The 367-nt window shown below is 33.8% G+C and overlaps 1 protein-coding gene across 1 annotated transcript in view; it reads right to left on the bottom strand.

Moving 5' to 3' along the window:
- Nucleotides 1-367, bottom strand: part of LOC119588469 (probable chitinase 2) — a 24,188-nt gene that overhangs the window by 2,769 nt on the left and 21,052 nt on the right. The gene's annotated exons all lie outside the window — the stretch shown is intronic.

Genomic DNA, 367 nt, shown 5'->3' with positions numbered 1-367 from the left:
AGTTTTTTTTTTGAGATACGTTTTGAGGTTGGAAAGAGGGAAAAGGAAGAGGGGGGGGGGAGTTAGAGGGGCAGGGGAAATGGGGAAATGAGTCAGAGAAATTACTTAGAGAAATGAGTCTATGAAATGAATCAGAGAAATGAGTAAGAAAAATTACTTAGAGAAATGAGTTTGAGAAATTACTTAGAGAAATGAGTCAGAGAAATGGGTTGAGAAATGAAGATAAATGAATCAGATAAATGAGTCAAAGAAATTACTTAGAGAAATGAGTCAGAGAAATGAGTCAGAGAAATGAGTCACAGAAATGGGTTATTTTAGATGGTTAGTTAAATATATATTGAATGATTAGTTAAAGATGTGGGAATTG

Source organism: Penaeus monodon, chromosome 24 (assembly GCF_015228065.2).
Source record: "Penaeus monodon isolate SGIC_2016 chromosome 24, NSTDA_Pmon_1, whole genome shotgun sequence".
NCBI classification, from domain to species: Eukaryota; Metazoa; Arthropoda; class Malacostraca; order Decapoda; family Penaeidae; genus Penaeus; species Penaeus monodon.
Note: the sequence above shows the minus strand (reverse complement) of the source record. Positions and strands in the feature narration are given on the sequence as shown.